Genomic DNA, 20,666 nt, shown 5'->3' with positions numbered 1-20,666 from the left:
CACGCCGCGCCGGGGCGAATGCCCGCGATGGAATCCGCTGTAATAGCGCGTACGCGGAATTTCGTAAACGACATTGACACGTTTGTTAATGAAAGCTTTTTAGTTTTATTTCCACGTATCTCTAAATAGACTCAAGCGTCCACGAAATGTGGACGTACAAAGTAGCTTCGAACCAAACAAGATATTTGTATAACTTTTTACATAAAAATACATGACAGCTGCGTGTATTTTATCTGATTTGACTCGTACTTGGTATGAACAGATTATTTATCTTCATACTATAAAAAGCTATAGGTGTACGATTAAAAAACAATAAATTAAATAGAACAGGAAAAGAGGGAGATAAGATTTAATTATCAAATATGTGCCATCTACGATAATTTATAATACACGCAAAAAAAAAAGTGAAAAGTAGGGTGCACACTTCTTCTCAAGAGAATACATTAGTTTTAATAACTTGTTCATTGCCCCGTAATATAGTTCAAGGCTTTCACATTGGGTTCGAAGCCCTCAAGTATGAATCTGACTACCAAGAGACACGGCAGATATAGCACGAAATCCTGCCAACAAAATTCCCACAGGTGTACCGTACACGTGGACTCACTACTTATAGTATTAAAATTTAATTAATTTGGCAAAGATGGCATCAAGATAAAGAGTCGCAAATATGTATGCATTACTTCGACAACTGCTTTGCGAAAGAGCAGTTAACGATTATGGGGATATGATTGATACAGATCTCGGCAAAAAAGTGGCTTATATTATTGAAAACATAATGATTGTTAATATTTAACATATATTTGAATTCCATGAAATTACTATCAATTTTAACTGCGTAAAATTAAATTAACGAAATGTTTTCGATAAACATTAAGATTGTACATATTATTTAAGTATATTCTTAAATTTGCTGTTAAAAGTGTAATTTTATAATAAGACAACTTTTTAATATTTACTGCACACCACAGCATATTTCATTGCTTATCAATAGCCTGGATAAGATATTAACAAAAAATCAACGTTTGTTAGTCCACAAACACATTACATTTAAGTTTATAACGATTTTTAATGTAATGAGCGATACATAATGTGATTGTTAACGATGAGAGTTTTCTCTATTATAAATAATTCAAGTATATTAACGAGAAGAGCATTTATACAATTACTTCAACGTGAATTCACCCCTGAGTGCAGAGGCATTACGCCTCAATGACCCTACAGGGTAGCCCGTAATGGATCCCCAATAGACTTGTGTGATTAACTAAATTACTAAATTAATTTGATGCCTCAGAAGATACGCTAATTGCTATTCTGATCAAGTGAGTGTTTAAAAACACGTTCCGCATACTTATGTATCGTCTCTATCTGCGATGCATTCATCTATCAATACTGCATATTTGTTTTACACTTCCGAGTCTCTTTCCCATAATTATTAAAGTACTATTCAACTTTTCGCATTTCATATTTTTATATGGCAAAGTCATAATGCAATTCCTCTACTGCAAAGTAATATTGCAATTCGTTGCATACTTAATTAAAAGTCTTAGACGATAGCGTAATAAAACTATTCTATATTGTGTCACTCCATTCTATTCTATATTGTGTTACTCCACTCTATTCTACAAGAGCTAATTTGCTTCGGTCGTTCGCGACGAGAAGTTTTATCGTGCAAAATCCTGCAGTACGTGCTGCCGACTGAGAACAGTCGACTGGCCGACAGTAACCAACCCCTCCGTGCTGGATGGTCACAACCCTATTTCGATGTATTCACGTGCACACATACGCACCAATCTCCCACTGCTTCCTGTACAACTTGGAATATCCACCGCGACCAATGTGCTGGACGCTGCAGGAGGGAGACACGTATTCGACCCGTTCCGAGGACATTTGCATATATCTGTCTATGTCGGTCGGCCTAAGTGTCGTTTGTAACGACGCAATTGCGGATTAGCTGCATACGGGGATGAACGGATGGACGGGGCGTATTATTTGCGATTCGCATTTGTCGATTCGGTCACCTGGAGAGAGCTGATTCTATCGGAAAACGGATGATGGGGTCATGTCCGAAAATAGTGTTGGCCAGAGTTCACTGTACCAAGCTCAAAAATATATCCCGCACGATTCTCGACGTTTACCGATTCCACCCCCCTCCCCGTGTCCCGGACTACCCCATTAATAATTAATACGATGCAGAGATCGTTGGTCTTTCGCGACCGCGCAAACGCCGACACGGAGACGTCATTATTGAATAAATTACTGCCATTCCAAATACGGAATGGAGTCAAAAATACAAAGTATCCTCGATCGATCCTAATAAGTCGAACTATAGAAATATTATAATATAGTCGATATTATATCGACCTCTATTTTAATATAAAACGCGATTAATTACAATCTTTCAAATATTTTTATCCTGACCTGTAAATGTAATTTGTTATAGATTTCGATGTTTTGTAAATTAAAAAGGATGTTCTGTACTTTTTTTTTGGTCGAAATTATTCCTCTTACATTTTTCTCGGAATCAATATACTCATGATAGAAAATGTTATTCTGAATTAAATTACGTACATATTTCAGTACTATGGAAATTAAACTATATTAATTCGTTTGCATAATTCATGCATACTTCTTCTCGTCATAACGTTTTCGAACATGAAAATAATAGATATGATGACGCGCGGTAAAAGCAATCTTCTTTTCTGAGAAAAGAAATCTCCCAAATTCTTTTTAATACGCAATCATCGAAAAAGAGTTGCTCTTGAAGAGCTAGTTCGTTGAATCAAGATAGATTATATCAGCTAAGACGCATGATTCACGCGCATTTCTTCACCAAGTAACGATTGTAAGGATAGCGAGCTGTTGCTAGACGCGACAGCATGAAGGTAAAAGGATGACAGGGAAAGGGCAGAAAGGGCAAACTTCATTTCGAAGAAGAGAATTCTCCGGATTCTTCTACACGAAGTCAGTCGAAAAGTCGTTCTCGCATTCTACTTTCTAATTCGATAAATATTAAGTTACAATAACCCGCGTGCATATAAATCATGAATACTTCACGAAGTAACGGCTTTAAAGATGACGGAACGTTGCCGGCCACAACGATCGTAAAAGGATGACAGGAGAGGGGTGGGAAAGGGCGATGCTTCGTTCCAGGAAAAAGAGATCCTCCGGATGCCTTTGCGCGAAGTCACACTCGTGCGGCTAATTCGATCATAGACAAGGAACTACCATCGAAGTTTTTGTCGGAACGAAAGACGAAGAGATGGAATTCGTAGCATTCGATTCCATTCGACACCCCGGAATTCTTGGCACGTACGTAATCTTTGTACCATCGTGTCCTGTTATATATGATGGATTCGGGAGAATAAAGTAAGAATAGTGGACATTCGTCGCGTGCCTCGATTTCCCATGAAATCACAACTTCTACAAGTAATTAGCATGCAAACACTAAATTAACCTGCAATGCCCGAGTTTTGCAAATGAAAAGGGGTCAAGATCGAATCTGATATTCTGATTCCTATCACAATGAAAATTACATGTCTGGCATAGATTTATTACATCATTTCAAGTACACTAAAAAAAATTTTTTTGTATTAAAAAAATAAAAATATTTACTTTGGAGTATTTTTTATATTTAACTTAATATTATAACACGTATAAAATAATTTCTTATAAACTTGTGAAATATTTCTTTCAATCAAAGAAATGTTCTAAATAAGGTCAACATGAATAATTTGATAGTGAGAACATTGTGAAATGCGAATAAAAGATAAAATTCTAATTAATCAGAAACACATCATAAATAATTTAATTGATTCATTCTATAAATCAAAATTTCATTGTGGATTGTGAGATGAATGTAACATGTCAAAATTTGGTATTTAGTGCGGAACGACTTGTCAATATGTCAATACTGTAATCAATGGAAATTCTCTCGTTGTAACAATTATTTTTTTACATACTTTTACAACATAAATTTTATACATCATGTACATTTATAATCGAGACAGATTATATATATGGATTAACAATGTTTCTCATATTTTGATTGAAATCAAATATAATGCCCGATTCATTTATTTATATTTGAAATATATGGTTTTTCATTCTAAAAAATATTTAAATTTATTAAAAAATTATGAAGTTACGCAGGACACTCTAGTTGAATTTTGTACATTCCCGTCGCCAATAATCCGTACTGTCCTTATTTATTTAAAACAAAAAAATTTGTTTAACGCACACTTTCCTCTAAATTACAGAGAATTCCAAAAAAAGCAATTCTTTAAACGCAGACGTCTTATCAATACCATTTTTTCCGACTTCTTACGGCGAGATAATATTTAATTCGCGCTCCAGGAAAGATAAGTTTCCGGAAGAGACATTATTGCCGACCCTCGAGCTTCGACCCTCTCTCGGTCCCAGATATCCTCGCCTGATTCGTGCGCTAACGAAAAGGGAACCCTGACGCGTGCGGCAAGCACCCTCGGATGCAAATCGCCCGATGGCAGAAGGACCTGCCCCTTTGCGAGAGCGACGCGTGTCCTCTACCCCGCGACTATTCTCTTTTCTCGTCTCGCCCGCTCACGCCGAGGGGGCTACACGAATATCGAGTTATCGATCTGCGGTCCACCCTCGACCGTGTGCTCGTCCGGGGATGCTGCGGACTCTCCGACAAAGAAAGGAAAATAACGCGCGGTCAGCGATGTCTAATTGACCAAGTAAAATTAACAGAGTAATTTAATTCGTCAAGCCACGATGCTCTGCTCGTATCCGACTAATTGTAAGAGATCATCAAAATCCATTCGAACGTTCCCTTATTTGGATAATTTTCCTATGTAAGCTTACGTAAGTGTACAAAACGTAACAAGAATATCAGTAAACGATTATCTTCCTCGATAAGACTTTAATAACATAATAATGTTTGTTTCGTACGCGTATTATTATTATTATATTTTATAACAACTGTTTCTTTGAAATAGTCTGCTGCAATTCCACGTTGCCGAGTACCCGGTTTGCGTGACTTCTTGCGTTATCTACCCCACTTTATCGCGGTGCGAGTTTTTCCGTCATTTTCCGTGATTTTTCGCGCATGACGGCATCCTTGAACTTCAAGCGAGCACCGAGCATTTTGTACTAAGCGCGGGCAAGATTGCGCGCATGCCATCCGGTCTGCCGTCGTGACAACGTTCGCGACGATTCTTCGTTTTCTTGCACCACTTGCTGATTTATCGCGCGACTTATCGCTAAAGCCCTTCCTGCCAGTCGTTGCCTCCTCACCCCCTCTCTTGTTAATTATCGCATCGCATTTAATGTACTCCACGACAAATAATAGCCGAGAAACGTTTCATTAATGTAACACATTTAATCGACTTGAAATTTCATGAGTTTTCTCTAGCAATTTCGAAAGATGCAATAAATTACTAATGTTTCGAAGCAGTCGGTTGCCCCTCTTTTAACGTGAATAAAATAATTGTTTAACATAATCGCGCGTAACAATAAATGGGAATAACCGCGTGAAAATATCGAACAGAAGCCATTCCGCTCGAGAAATAAGAGACAATGCTGGGGGAGATTTATCCGATGATGAATACATCAAGCCCTGGGAAAATTCAGCAGCTGCACCCGCTGACCATTTAACCCTTACGGTACAATGAAATAACCCTTACAGTACAATGAAAAAAGGTTTCTCATTCAATCATGGGTATCTTGTCTGACTTTTTCATTTATTTAAAGTAATTTAAAAAAATCTTTAAAATTTCATCAGCATACTTCCAAGTTTCTAGAACAAATGTCTAGAAATGTACGTCATTTTGGAAAAGAAAATAAAATATAAAATAATTTAGTTAATCACACAAATTGGGTGAGAGTTATAAGTATTTTTTATTATGATGCTAAAATAATATTTTATCCAAAAGGTTTAACGTCATTTTGCTAGTACAATGCAAATTAATGTTTCAATTTTATTCTTTAAATTTTTTTTTTAAATAAATGATTTTTTATTTAAGTAAAATTATACTTTTCAAATAAAAACAGACACTCAGATATTAATTTAGAAAATACAATATATACTCACACTAATTTGTATAAAATTTTTATGAAATACCCACAATTGAACCTTAAAGGTTAATGTACAAATGATAATTGGCGAATGATTTTTGCTAATGATCTGCTTATCGCGTCCGAATTGTGCGTTTCGTCGCGAGCGTTAATTCTTCTGGAAAATTTAGAGCGCAATAAATTGAATTCGCTGAACTCGAACGATTAACATACAATCGTTAGTGCATGATAATGCTAATGAGCGCATATGAAAACGTAAGAATTTACGAGCCATGCGTGAGGCCATTATTTATTTATTGTGAATGTGATAAAGCCGCCCCCTTCATCGACCGGTGTCCGATAATACGACGGTATCGAACGGTCATTAATGCGATGATTGTCAATCGATCATGTATAACTTGCGCAAACACTGACTCACGCACGACATGTCAAGGAAAGAAAGTTATGGTCGTATGTTAATATGAACTTTAATGATCTCTCGCTGTGTCATGTCTTTAGTATGCATTTCTGAAGGAAAAAGCACATCCTCAAGAAATTTTCTCGATAACACATGCACATTAACGACTATTTAAATGGACAATAAAATATCAGTAGATAAGCAAAATATGTTTTATGCTAATTTAAATTTTGCATGTTATCTAATTTGAAGCCTTTCTTTCGCGTTTCCGATTGGTTATAAATTAGTCAATTTAATAATTTTTTAAATTGTTTAATTAATATAAATATACACTGATAGAAAAAATACAAAAAAATTATTTATTCGGTGGGTTCCAACAGCTTATTTGCTTGCAGTTAAATTAACAATTTCTGGATTGAAACATTTATGTAAATAAAATAAAGAAATAATTTTTATTCAAGTGTTTTTTAAAAAAGAAACCATGTGCAACAATAATTAACTGTATAAACTGCTCTATAATTCATTATGCACTTATACCATTGCGCTATTGTGATTTAAGTGCTGCAATTTTGCATCTCGCGAACCAAATAATTACAAGGAATTTCGTGCGTTAAATCGCGGGCGACGAGGCTTCTGCGTGTTTCGCGACGATAAGACGTCTTCTGCATCGCGTCAGGAGAAGCGACTCGTTGTTCTCGGTGTCCGCGCCGAAAAATAAGATCAAGCGTGGCGCGCGCGCGAGCGAGCGAGCGAGCGAGCGATAAATCAACAGGCGCAACCATTCGCAGACAAAAGTATCTCCAAGTTCATCGAACCACACTTACACGCCTGAAGATACGCACGCGCTTGTAACAATAACTCGTTCGCGCACGCTGTCCCTCCATTCAAAATGCACGACGCACGACGACGCACGACGACGCGGCGCGGCGCGGCGCGCCACGCATGCACGCGTGCATGACGAGCGCGACTTTCACGCACGCGCTTTCCGCGCGTCACGTACCACGAATTTTCGTCGTCGCTCGATCAAGCGTTGACGGTAAATTACGCACCGCCCAAGCACCACGCTCACGTAATCTCGACGCGACGCTTCCGTGCGGGTGTACGCAGCGTGACGTAACGGCGTCTCGGATCTACATAACGGAAATTATGATTAGCTCATAAGCGCACCGGAATTCTAATCCGCCTACGTGCGCGCCCGCGTGTTTTATTTATTCGCAAGTGACTAATCGGTATCTAAACAAATTGAAAGAGCAATTAGGCTCGGAAGAATTAAAGATAAAACCTTGTAAGAAAAAAATTATTTATTTGGTGGGTCCCAATAGCTTATTTACTTGCAGTCAAATTAAAAATTTCTAGATTGAAATATTTATGTAAATAAAATAAAGAAATAATTTTTATTCGAGTAATGCAATTTTTAAAAAGAAATATAACGAAAAGAAATATAAATCAGAAATATAACGAAATAATGCCAATACGAGCAGATCCTGGATGTTCGTGCGCGTATATAATAATTTTATTATTCCTTTTCCAATTCCAGAAAAAATTGTAAAGAATTTATTGTGAAAAATCAGTATTTAATTTTTACCAGTTAAACGAGAAAAAAGACAAAAAAATACTTATGGCTACTATTTAAATCGACGTAAATTATGTAATTTTACATCTAAATTGTAACAGGTAGAAATACTCTCAATATACATGCATACACATTGAGAGAAAAATTCTTACATTTTTATAATTATTAATTCAAATAGTGCTAATAAAATATTTACTTTATAAGAAAAAAATAATACTTAAATTAGCGGTTCTTGTATTAAATAAGTATACATTTACATTTAGTAAATATTTCATTAGTACTATTTGAGTAATTATTTATTAAAATTTAGTAATTTCTTTTTCTCACAATCTATATCCCGAAATTAAATTATTAAACGCTCCGCAATGAATGCCCATTAATTAATTGTTCATTCTCGGATATCCGTCCATAATTTAATTACAAGTTTAAATGTTCAGTATCTCAGGCTACGCTAGATTATTTAGATGGCACGCTATAAGGCACTAAAGTGGAATCTCACCCTCTATGGCTCCGATGTTTTATTTCTACACCGTATTTCCCGCTTTTAAAATAATTACGAGTAAGAGCCCCTTTTCCACGTTGTATTAGTCGCACACGTAACTCTCGTTTCTTTGCTTTTAATTCACCGTTGCCGATTGCCGGAAGACGAGGATAGTAAGCGCGAGCGTGAGGAAAACGGGAGCGTTTCGCCGAATCTATCATCCTGTAAATGCGCATGCTCAAATATAATAAACTTTTTAAAACAGGTCCGCGTCTCGCGCATCCTCGGATAAAACGCACCCGGCTAATGGAAGAACTATCTATCTCGCAACGTTCGTTGAGACGCGCGCGAGAGCCCGAACGAGAATAACTGACATCAAAGAAGACGCTGGATCGTACGTTCAGTACGAAATCTCGAATAAAACCCATAGGATAGTAGTTTCTTTCGCGAGAAGGGATTGCCGCGACGATGCTGTAATTTCCCGTCGAGATAACTCGCACCTAAAGCCAGACTGGACCGATTCCCCGATTAGAGAGCGAATTTCAAGCAGTGGTATACATATAATTAGATCTTCTTCCAGAGCACAACATCGAAATCAGCAGCGAGCAATTTAATAGTCAGCCATTCCGCGCGCACGTTAAATCTACATTTCTCTTACGCGACGCATCCCGCGCGTGTGCATGCTCCTTTTGCAGCGGACGAATTTAGAACGGAGAAAAGGGAGACGTGGACACAGAAATTACGTTAAAATTCCATGCCCATCCGACGCGCTGCCGTGATACGCGCGGCCGCGCGTTGCGCGTTTCAATCAGAAAGGTTGATTGTAATTGAATTTTTGGTACAAATTTTTTTCAGCGTGTACTGACAAAAGAGTTTGAACTCCTATAACTATCTACAATTTTTTTTTTTTATTTGTTAATAGCTACCAAATGTTGAGTGAAATAATGCCAATTAAATATTTGATTAATGTAACAAAAAACAATGTTACTTTTCTGAATATTTAGCAAGTATTGTCAAATTTAGCAATATTGTAAACCAAGTCCCTTCTTGGCATTGTTAAAAGCTGAAGCAAATAAATTCTATTCTATTCTATCAAATTTAGTAATATTTAAAAAAAAAATGTCTGAAAAAGTAAAATTATTTTGGTTATATTAACCAAATATTTAATTGGCATTATCTCACCCAACATTTAGTAGCTATTATCAAACTCTTTTTCTCAGTGTAAATCTCGTAGAGTGAAATATCACTTTAGAAGAATGAAAATTGAGCTTGTGCAATTTTTCGGATAATTTTCCACTCTACGAAATTTAGAGAGTGCTGATGCGTCTTCTGTAGATTGCATAATAACTCACGAAGGAACCAAGACAGAAAGGAAGAGAAAGAGAGAGAAAGAATGATTATGCTCCTACAGCAAGCTACTTACATACGCGTAATTTCACGTTTATTGCGGCGACTTTACGCCAAATCCACGCACGCGAACTCTTTACCGGCGATTGCTCCTTTTTGTTACGGATATAGAATGAGAGAAAAGGAATAGTAAAACGCGAAGAGGCATGGCTGGTCTCGCATATTACCTACGTCACACGTCAGGGTGCACGTACAAGTGCGACTCTAGAGCGTTCGTTTATGTGATGATGTTACTTAACAGGTACGCTCGCCCTTTCCGCCGATGTATCACGATAATCAAGCGACGCGACGCGACGTGATCGATTAGCGATCGTCGATGTCGCTTACGCAACATCGTACCAAGTTGACGATTCCCACGTGATAAGTCAAACACTCGTTATTATAAAAGTGTCGGATTTCACCATTGCGCCGTAAGCAGCGGGTGACACATACCCTTTTCTTCCTTTCTTCTCTCCTCTCCTCTCGAATAAACTATCATGTGTCTCCCCGTGTGCACCCGACACAAGAGTCCAATCGCGTGTTCAAACGCATAAAGCTGGGATACACGGGAAAGATTCAGCCATTACTCGAAACGAAACGAACGCACGACGAACAATATAATGACAAACGAGTCTGAACGCAGCCAGGCATCGTTCCTATTTCCGCTCAATACAGACAGAAGCTTCTACCAGTAATATTTGCCTAACAAAGGAATCAATCTATATGGATTAGACGAATTAGATCGGTGCATATGAATTTAATTTTTCTGCGGCAAAAAGTTTGATTGAAAGTTTCAACTAGAGTTAGTATAAAAATATGGGACATAAAAGCTGTGATCAAATTTTGAAAAGCTGAGATAATTAATTACTATATCTATACACAATTAGATGAACTACTATGCAGAGTAGAAAAGACGAAAATCGAGTGAATTAAAAGAAAAAAAAGTTTGATGATAATTAAGCTTCAGTGAAATAGTTTCAATTAAATGCTTGATTAATTTAATAAAATAATATTTAATAATTATATTAACAGCAATGAAATGACATTAGCTATCCTTATTTTAAGGACACTGACTAAGGTCCATGACTATATGTCAGCTAATATTTTCTCTGTGTGTAAATATTACTATTTGGTTAACCAAACATTTAGTTTAAATTATTTTACCAAAAACTTAGTAAATGTCATATAGACTTAATTATTATTACCAATCGAACTTCATCTTAAAAACGTAAACCTACATCTCTTTTGAATAGACATCGTCACGCCTACAGTTCATGACTGTCCAAAAGCAGCGATAAAAACGGCTACTGTTCTGAGAGAACGATTCACGTATTCGTGTTCTCTCGCGCGAGCACGCATTGATATCCAGAATGCTTATAATTGGGCGCGTACAGACAAGGACGCACATATAGAGTGACTCGGCAGCAGACGACAGCAAAATGCATGTACATGCATACACGCGAGTACGAGCATGTTCGTAGCATAGATACCGCCAGTGGCACGACTACAGAGACGAGCTCCTTGTGTATATAAATAGCTAGTTAGGGTCGATGGACAGACTAAAGAGGCAAACGTGAACCGTGAGAGTCAGGATTCATTCACCTGCAGCAGCAGCAGCCGCTGATCGAAACAGCAACGCCTAACAGTGCAATTACCCCACTTGATTACTCCTCGGTTTGCTCCTTAGACCGCACTTGGCCCGCCACCACGTCATTAAAGGCGCGCGAGGAAAAATCTGACGATATTTCTCTACGCTTCTGATGGAGGATTTTAGCGAGGCGCAGGAAAGACGAGGCAGACCGCGAGGCGCTTCCGACAAATTTCTGCAGACGAATTTTCCTCGTCTGCAGAATTTATCGTCAGATAAATACGTTCAAAAAGAGAAAAAGAAACTGATTCGATGGTTCAAAAAACAAAGTAATAATAAAGACGAAAAAAAACGCAGATGCTAAAGAAAAGTCCTACATTATAAATAGGTCATCTAATAATTATATGATACGTTTTCCTTTTGACTCGCGATAAATCTGGCGAGGTCTCGTATAATTATAATATAATTATATGCCCTATAAGCGCTACAGTACTGTTTAATATTAAATAATATTCCTGAGATATTATTTAATATTAATAAAAAGTGATACACTCCTGGATAATGTTATATGTATATTACATGGATATTATATGAGAAGTATAATAAATAATATTATTTACTTCAATATTTTAAATTATCAAGAATATTAGAACTTTTAAATGTAATAATTATAAATTTTATGAATATTTTATGCATAATAATAATTCACATTGATTTTTTACCAAAATAATATTCGCAGAACATTTTTTTAATATTCCACGGATTATTGAAATAATATATGTATAAGGATATTATATAAAAAGACATATAATATTAATACAATATTCCCGTAACAGTAAAATAATATTCTTTTATATTACTTTAATATTATTTTAGTTTTTAATAATATTCATATAATATTCTGAGAATATTGTAACACTTATAGGGTGTATAATACAATTATACATGTAATACATATTGTAATTATATGTATTCCTCAATTAGAATTCAATGCAATTCAATTCAGAATTATCTAACTAACCAGGCGCCAGAGATGAGGTCCTGTTGCGATGTACGACTTCGTACGAGAAAACAATTGGAAAAACATCGCATCTCACAATCAACGTCGCATTTCATTGTTGGAACCACCGGGAATAAAGCCTGATCTATAATGTGCTCTTTGCAATTTGTCTTGTTCTTTTTGCTTTTTGTTTTGTGCTTTCTGCTTTTTGTTTCCTTGCTTTGTGTATTTTTGTCACACAAAGCCGAGAGACATCGTCATGCACAAAAGGCAAGGATTTTTCTGCACAAAATTAGCAAACAATTCGCCAAAAGCTTCGTTTACTTGTATCTCAGCTTTATTTTCTTTATCAGACATATTTTTTATCAGACTATGTTCGATTCACCAAGATACCGTGGTCGTATTTAACCTAACCAACATGTTTCTTTGTCTTTGTTGTCCGAGATAAAATTTGACGAACTTCAGAAAAGACAAGAAACACGTGACAAAAAACACGATTGTCGGTAAAACAGTGCGCGAAGAGACAAGAAAGCAAGAGGCAAAAAGCAAGAAATAGGAAGCAAAAAGCAAGAAATAGGAAGCAAAAAGCATATTGTAGATCAGGCTTTAATGTCGTGAAAGTCGAGATAAGTCGTCGTGGCGTCGATATGTCGGGGAGTGCGAATCTCATCCCTCGGACAGCATTTTCGAGCGAGATCCTATATATTGCGGTGGGGTGGTAGCTCCAAGTTTACACGTCGGAGAAGTGCCGATAATTGTAACTGCCCTGCCAGCGGCAGCCGTTTCGTCTCATCCGTTTCAAGATGCTCCAAATGCACGCGGCGCTTTATCTCTCGCTCAAGCGTCAGCGAATTTCGGGAACGTACCGATAAGACTTATCAAGTGCCCGCAATAAAAGAATGCATTTGGCAAGTGGTCTCATTCGTTTTATAGCGTTATTCTGCACCGACCATTATACAGCCGGAGTTAGTATAATTGTCCGATACGCACGCATCGTTCGTCTTCCGGCCATTTAACGCACTTATTAGATCATCCTAATGATCTCATTAACCGAGCTATTTGTCGAAATAACGGCTGCTATGTGATTCGTTTCTAAACTGATTGACGTACTGATAGATCAAAAGCCATGTTTAAAGATGGGCAAGCAGTCGAAAGAAGAATGTGACAAGCGATAGTTAGAATAAATCGCGTTTCATTCAGTCTAAGTCAAATCAATTCAACGATCGCGCCATCCGGCCGTGACTCGAATTCCCGTTAGCCGCTTAGAAGTTGCGATGTCGAACGCGAAGAGGCACGATCGGACTTTGAGGCAGAAATTAGGTGTACGAAAGGTCGAGCATCCAAATGAAGCGATAAAACCGCAGACGGCATCGCGACAATTACAAAAAAGCTACATGTAATGACTCATTTATATTGCATTACTTTATAATACTTGTATGACTTGAATCGGAACTATTCGATATTCTAAATCCAAAGGACTCGAATTACATATATAATGAGAGAAAAAATTCCTGAATTTTAACAAATATTTATTCAAACAGTATTAATAAAATATTTACTTGCGGTACATTAATATTTACTCTATAAGAAAAAATAATAAATTATAAGTGACTCTTGTACTAAATAAATACACATTTATATTGAATAAATACTTCATTAATACAGTTCAAATAAATATTTATTAAAATTTACTAATTTTTCCCTCAGTGTATTAACAATCTTTCAAAATCATGTTTATATTCCTATACATATAATATAAACTTTATATCATATGAATATTATTTTTTTTACAATATAAAAAACTTTTAAATTAACTATCTTTTATTATATTAATAATTATTAAAATAATAATAATTATGTTATTAATAGAGTTATATGTCAACGATTCCATTCAATTCAAATAAAAATTTTGTCGATTCGTATTCAAACAAAGAAATAATCAAAAAAACCTTGATTCGCATATTTCTGTCGATTGCTACAATATAATGTACCTTGTTATCCAGTTATGTTTAATTTACGGGGAAAAAGAAACGATATAAGACGTGCAATCTTTCGATTACGTAGGACGTATCTATGACATGCGATGCGCGTGAAATAAAAATGACGTAAAGGAGGTGAATGACGATACTCCTCGAGGCTCTTGCATATCAATCGTGGACATGCCACGATTGAAATACAGATGTGCAATTGGTGTTTCTGCGTGCTTCCGAGCTCAAATTGTTTATACGGCTTGCGCCGATAAACGCCTCGAGCGAAAGACGTCCGCGTGATTCATCGGGAATAAAAGCGCGAGTGCCATTATCGGCACCAGAGATACGATCGGATTCGTGTCTCGAGCAGCGGATACGCGATGATCCTTTCTCTAGAGAGTCCCTCCCTCGAACTGATTCCGCGGCTTCGTGTTATGAGAATACTTGGATGCCGAATTGACGCCACTTTGTGCGCTCGCTTGCGGTAGCGAAGTGAGCATAAAAGCGATGGTAAAAATACTACGATTATTTTCGGAACGAGAATCTCATGGAGCTACGGCTGCGTTGCACCAATCTCTCGCGACTCTTGACACGTATGCTACGTTTTTCACTCTATGGATGACTCGTCATTAATTTTTCCGGCATTTCTTTCGCGCTTGCGTTGCGACGAAATTTATACAGCAGCCCTGTCTGATTGCGTTATGACGTCCGATGTCATCGATTGCGACGTGCCGGAAGCGAAAGAAGGTTGGCTGATAATTAAATCAAAATTTAGACTCTCGAGTTGCTTGTCGGCTGTGATATCACTTTTGAAGGAAGCACGCATATTTATCGCGCTTTTCCCAGCATAAATGAATAACTTGTGTCTTAAATATTTACGCCTTAAAACACAACTAAAAATTTAGATTCGAGAAACATCGATTTTCGCGAACTGCCTTTCATCTTTTGAGAAGCTTACGCACCAACGCGTTGGGTATGAGCTTCACGTTAAATCACGGAGCACCGCAGGAAGCACTGGTCTCACGAGAAATAAACGACAGATAAAAAGAAACGCACTTAATTTTTCAACACGATTTCATGTCCCTTCGGTCAATATTCGAATGCGGAAGAATTTGCACACGCGACGCAAAAAAAAGGCACGCACGTAAGGTGGGTGTAGATGGGCTCCTCTTCCGGCACGATGCGTGCAGCCTTGCGGCGAAGCAACGACTGTCTTCACTATGAGAAGCTACCGTACGTCCCTCACATACGCACTTCTCGCTCACGCACCTCGTCCGTCTCCGTTTCCCTCACGCTCGTCGCATTGCGGTCTCATCGTTCCTCTCTTTCCCTCTTTCTGCCTCTGTCCTTCTCTTTTCTCATTGCACATATTCTCTATCCTCACGCTTTACCGTCCTCGTCACTTTATCAGCGCGCTTATCCGCTTCTCCCTCCTTCCTAAACGAATAAATGAAGTCTCGCTCTTTCCATTTTCTTTCTCCCGTCGTCTTCGTTCTCTCCGCCTAGTTTCTCCAGCCTCTTAGTCCTCCTCCCTGCAGTCTCTCTCAACGTATTCTCTTTCGTGGGATCTCATTTCGTGAGACAGCTTTCTCGAGAACAACAGAAAAATTTATGCATCAATCATTCATAGGTTATCTCCCGATTTTTTGCGTCTTTTTAATGGGAAAAGGTTTTCTCATTCTTTTGTCAAGAAAAAGGATAAAAGAGCGGATTATGTTCACTCACTTCAGTGATTCTGAAGAAACACGGATGGTGGTCTTGATTCCCCGGAGAAAATCCGTGGTACGGGATTAAAGAAGAAGGACCAAGGGTTGATGACAAGAATTAGTATCGTTCTAGTTTCTCGAAATTGCCATCCCTATTGCAATGTCTCTTGAGAAAAGTGACTGTGACACTGCGGAAAGTGCCGAAGTTTTATCAGATACGCGTTATATCGGAGAACGAAATCGAAATTAACCAAATAACTTTTTTATATCTTTTGTAAAATACAAGGGAGAAGATTACGCGTAAAATCATGATATCCTATCGTCGCAGGAAAAAAATAAATAAACGTGAAATATAGATGATTCATACACTTCAGGGATAAGAGGGAACACCTGTGCGAATGAGTCTAGACCGCGCGTATGACAATGGATCAGGTGATAGCCGTGAAAACCGATTGATCGCGTCTGTTGACTAATCCAGAAAATCTGCTCACGAAAGTGTGAGACGAAAAGTCACACGGAAGAAAAATCAAGGTTGCCATAATAGAATAATATTACTTTGTACAAAATTTACGCCTATTTAGGCAAGAAAAGAATTACAGGAGCCATAGTGCTATGGAAGTGACTTGCACGATTGCCTCAACCTTAGCAAGCTAGCGTAGCTGCTGCGTGGATGTCACAACCGCAATATCGGTTAAATTACAACGTAATATAACCGTATTATCAGATGATGACGATGGAATTCTATCAGAAATATAATAGAATCTGTTCACATGCATCACTTATTGTTAGCAGCAAATTGATGGCAGAAACAGAGCGGCTCTAGCACGCAATTCAACAGTCTGACGCAAACTGACAGCAGAAATTAAGCGGAATCTGTCGCCAATCTGCCATGAGATTAGCTTATAAGCTGATAAATTATATTGGCAGACTCAACCGGAAGAACACGAGTTCATTACAAACGTTTCGCTGAGTGGGATATAAATAATACGCACGAGAAAGCTCACAATATAACACGCACTTTATTTTATGTGAAAATTCTTCGCAACTTGATAATAATACTCCTGCTATCTATTTTAGTGCTACGATGAAACTGAACTCTCAGTGTTGCGCAACTGAAAGTATCTTAGAGATTTTTCAATTTTACACAGAAAAAAATCGTTATCAAATCAACAATCATTTTCTTATATATAAGCAAGAGTATAAAATTCTTTCGAGAAGATTTATACTGTTGCTAATTATACTCTTGCTTACATATGAGACAGTGATTGTTGGTTTGATACTATAATAATTTCTTTTCTGTGTACTAAGGTTGTTCTGCAGATCATATTAGAAAGATAGCAACAATCCTTCGTTTGAAGCAATCAGGTATCAGCGTATTCTAATCAAATGCTACTTATTGTAAAAACTAACTGTAAGATTGTTAGCCATAGATGAGCATGCCTCAACAATTGTATTCAATATAATATCAATATAATTTCGCATACATTTCTTTTCGAAATATAGACAGCGTTGTGACAATCGGGGCAACTTTTCCGTGCAAGTAGACAACGAAATGTTTCATACTGTAAAAACAATGGTGACGTAAACGTGGAAATCATAATAGCTCTTACTTATTGTTAGATCGACTCTTAGATCATGTACCATCGGTGACTCAATCGAGGAATGGAAACGCACTCGTGCCTGCACGACGTACATACGTCGCCGCGAGGAACGTGACGACTAAGTTATCACAGAGCCTTCTAGAGCGAACGACAAACCGAGCCCGGCCACTTTTTTACCCTAGCTGCTTAGCGGGAGAGACGACACGCGTGTGAAACAAATTGCTCGTGCGAGGTAGAGGCGAAAAAGAATTAAAGGATGCAGCGCCACACGCTTGATGACGGAGATTTGTCGCAATTTGAATAAATACATTTAAAAAGAGCAGAGAACTTTAGGCTAAAAATTTAAGAGAGCTCTTGTTTAGAAAATCGTATATTATTTTTAGCTTATTTTTCGATATAGGATGCATCCGTCTGACATGAGGCGAAAAACGGCGAAAATGCATCGAAAATGCAGTGGAAAGACAAGCCGCATTATCGTGTTTTCCACTCTTCTTCTCTTTTGATATCCGTTTCAACTGCTCGCTGGCGAGTTATGCGTCTCAAACGCGAAAGCTGACGCGATGCATGTCGACATAGCTGTCAGAAGTTGGCGCGATCATCAATGTAAAGAACGCGAGCATGCAACTTCGTTAACAGTCTATCATTTCATGACGCAGGCCTCGACGAACTTTTATTACCTATCTATTATACCATCGCATGTAGTTTCAGTCAAAGTGTAAGCTATCATTTTCTCATCTAGAATATTCCAGTGGATATAATAAAAAAGCTACAGGCCTAACATTAAAACCCTCTTTTTTAAACAAAGGCATCTTTTTCAAAACATTTTTTTTTATCTTCAAAGGAACATTTCGTCGCAAATGTTTTTTCTGTACGAAACTTTGTAAAAATGCTCGCGACTTTCCGCTTAACATGCCCGGATTAGAAAATGATTAACGACGACACGAAGTCCCACCACGAAATTAATCACTCTACATCTTCTGAGAACTTATTGAGCGGGGTCGGCTAAACTTCGTTCTTATGCATGTGTAACCGACCTTATTTGTCGCCACCCCACTTCGTCTATTTTCAGTCCCACGGAAGCACGTGCGCAACGGAAGGTCAATACCATAAGAGAGGATTCTGGGATCTGATACGCTCTTGACATGATTACGTAATCACTGTCATATATCATCGTTGACAAACCCCAAAACAGAAAGAGCCGCTAATTACAAAAAGTACATGCATCTATTTAAACCGAAAAACTGTCGAAAATTCTAGGGAATACGCTCGTCGATGTTTCATACATTTTTAATAAGATTTTTGGCAATTCGAATAGTCGATCAACTTTTTGGCTAGATTGCTTAAAAAGCGAAGCTTTGTTAGAAATTTTCTTTATAAAATAGTACTCGTAATAGTACTCGTAGCTGAATCATCCACCACCCACGACAGATTGAGATGAGACGAGACGAGACGAGAAGATATTGAAGAAGGCGAAGAGGAGCAAGGAGGAGAGAAGATGGAACGAAGGAGGACGTTATTGTCGTTCAAGCACTTTATGCCAATTTGCAGACGCGACGTTTTGAAAAGGATGTTCCTGATAATATGGAAAACGTTGAACTCGGCGTATAAGGTCAAGTGGGCTAGTCGTTCCTCGCGCCAGTTACGACAGCTAATAGGATACGCGCATTGGTGAACGGGGAAAGAGAAGATCTAAGCAAATAGACCTCAATAGCCGGAAGGTACAACCGAAATGGATGAGACAAATACGGTAAGTATTTTTGTTTGCAGATTAACTTCTCCGTTGCGCGAAAAAAAACGCTTCTAAATCTGGGAAAGATTAAGATATATATTTGTTCAATTTTTTAAAAACCTAATCACGTTAGGAAAAAAATCATTATAAATCTTTTTTAGTATTTAAAATAATTCCCAACGTTTTGCAAATATTTATAATCCGAGTGAATAATAATTAATCTTGGAACCAAGACTTTGATTTTGTACGTTATTTTAAGGATATATAGGACATTTCTCAAAACATTAAAAAAATTATGAAAAAAATGCACATTGTTTTATATTGCATTTAAAAATAGTAGAAAAAATTTGGCGGCGATTTTCTACCTGAATAAAAAGTTATTTCAAGAAAAAGTACATACTATATGTGCTGTAATAAAAATATTATTAATAATGAAATAAGAAATAATTTTAATTGGGGACAAAATTTCAATTTTTTTTATATGTGCTTTAAATATTCAAGATAATTTATGTAAAATTTTATTGCAGATATCAATTCTATAAAATAAACAAAATTCAGTTGTTTATTCATTTACAAAATAACTAGACAATCAATCCCAATAAAATTTTGTAAATCATCTTGAATATTTAAAATACTTGCACAAAAAAATTCAGATTTTTCTTAATGTTGTAAAAAAATAATTTATCAACAATTTTTTTTATTTATTATTTGTTTATTAAACAAATTTCCAAATTTTATTTACTTTGCAGAGACTGTATGTTCTATACATCCTTAATCATTATTATAAATTAATTAATTGCATCTGCGTTTATCGTAAGACTTTTCGAAATAATTTCTTCAAGATACGTAAAACACTGGAAGATTTTCACTTCGCGGAAATTTCTTTCATCAGTCGTGTAAACGCGTAACACCCTTCGACGGGAAACCGCGATTCGTTCTAAGATACAACCTTGGGCGGAGGAAAAAGAGGTTGTGCGATGGATTTCTTGCTCCAGTTGAAGCTTCTTTTCTACAATTGCAGCTGCGTGTAGAGACACGCCGAGTACACAGGGCGGTGGATAGAACAGCGAGGTGGATCGTGGGAGAGATGAAAAGGGACATGATGAAGGAGCGCGGAGGTGGAAGGAAAACAAAAAAAAATAAATAAAAAGGAAATCCTTCCTCGCTATCTACGGAGTGAG

The 20,666-nt window shown here is 37.2% G+C and overlaps 1 protein-coding gene across 5 annotated transcripts in view; it reads right to left on the bottom strand.

Moving 5' to 3' along the window:
• Window positions 1-20,666, bottom strand: part of LOC105205797 (focal adhesion kinase 1) — a 58,211-nt gene that overhangs the window by 26,661 nt on the left and 10,884 nt on the right. For 3 of the 5 annotated variants that reach the window (XM_026131780.2, XM_026131777.2, XM_026131776.2), the window contains exon 1: window positions 15,412-19,910. The exons of 1 other annotated variant lie outside the window; for it this stretch is intronic. The gene's annotated coding sequence lies outside the window, so the exon portion shown is untranslated. Of the gene's footprint in view, window positions 1-15,411; window positions 19,911-20,666 lie in introns of those variants that run through there. One more of the 5 variants, XM_026131779.2, reaches the window with a different exon arrangement.

The sequence above is a fragment of the Solenopsis invicta genome, chromosome 5 (assembly GCF_016802725.1).
Source record: "Solenopsis invicta isolate M01_SB chromosome 5, UNIL_Sinv_3.0, whole genome shotgun sequence".
NCBI lineage: Eukaryota > Metazoa > Arthropoda > Insecta > Hymenoptera > Formicidae > Solenopsis > Solenopsis invicta.
The sequence above is the reverse complement of the archived record's forward strand: the minus strand, read 5'-3'. Positions and strand labels throughout refer to the sequence as shown.